The sequence below is a fragment of the Trachymyrmex septentrionalis genome, unplaced genomic scaffold (genome assembly GCF_001594115.1).
Source record: "Trachymyrmex septentrionalis isolate Tsep2-gDNA-1 unplaced genomic scaffold, Tsep1.0 scaffold7, whole genome shotgun sequence".
In the NCBI taxonomy this organism is placed as follows: Eukaryota; Metazoa; Arthropoda; class Insecta; order Hymenoptera; family Formicidae; genus Trachymyrmex; species Trachymyrmex septentrionalis.
Window position 1 is genome coordinate 3,913,975 of NW_017305884.1, and position 856 is coordinate 3,914,830.

Sequence of the window (856 nt, forward strand, 5' to 3'; positions counted from 1 at the left end):
TCCAAACTATCCGTACGCGCGTGCGTATCTGCTTAAACATGTGTACGCACGTAAACATGTAAGCCACGTACACGCGCGAACGTGTAGTTCTTTTTACATTTGTTTACATTTATCTGATTCATTGATGTAAAGAGCGTGTGAAGATCCCCATAATCTTTCACTTTCTTTGTTCAAGAAACAACCTGTATCATTTAAAAACTGGAGAATTACATTTTGCTTGATGCAATGAGAAACGCAATTATCTCTCTAATGTAGGTGCACGAATAGCTTTTCTCATAATTATATATTATTTTCAAGACAGCTAATGATTCCAAAATCATTTAATCCAGCATGGATTATGCAGATTAGCATGTGGTACGATACATAACATGTAAGATCAACCGATCAGTCTTTCATTTCATAAAAAAAAAGGAAATGAAGGATTTTAATTCTCATTTCCATAGATATAGATTAAAGATTTATTTTTTTTCCACCCCAAATTCTGAACTGATGTACACTGCAATAAATTAGAGTGAGATTGCTATATTTGTTTCACTCTAACTTATTACACTAGTTGAGAATTACTTCGAAATTCTTCGAAAAAGCAATAGACCTTATCTTTAATCTCGGTTCAACTTGCTCTTTATCTTTTTCTAGTTCTAAAGATTAGAAAAAAATGAAGACTATGTTGAGCCGAGATTAAAGTTAATCTACATTGATGGAAACGGGCATAAGTTTGGTAATAATTTATTTTCTTACGCATTACGCGTTATGCAAGACTCTATGCTCTCGATCTTTGTAATAAGATACAAAAGGCTTTTAGTCCAAACATTACAAATGTTCTAGCTTTGTTACTCACTGAAATACCAAAGAAAAT

General features: G+C 32.6%; 1 protein-coding gene across 6 annotated transcripts in view; it reads right to left on the reverse strand.

Moving 5' to 3' along the window:
- The window catches only part of LOC108753604 (arginine-glutamic acid dipeptide repeats protein-like), a 12,021-nt gene that overhangs the window by 9,140 nt on the left and 2,025 nt on the right, over positions 1–856 (reverse strand). The window lies entirely within an intron of this gene.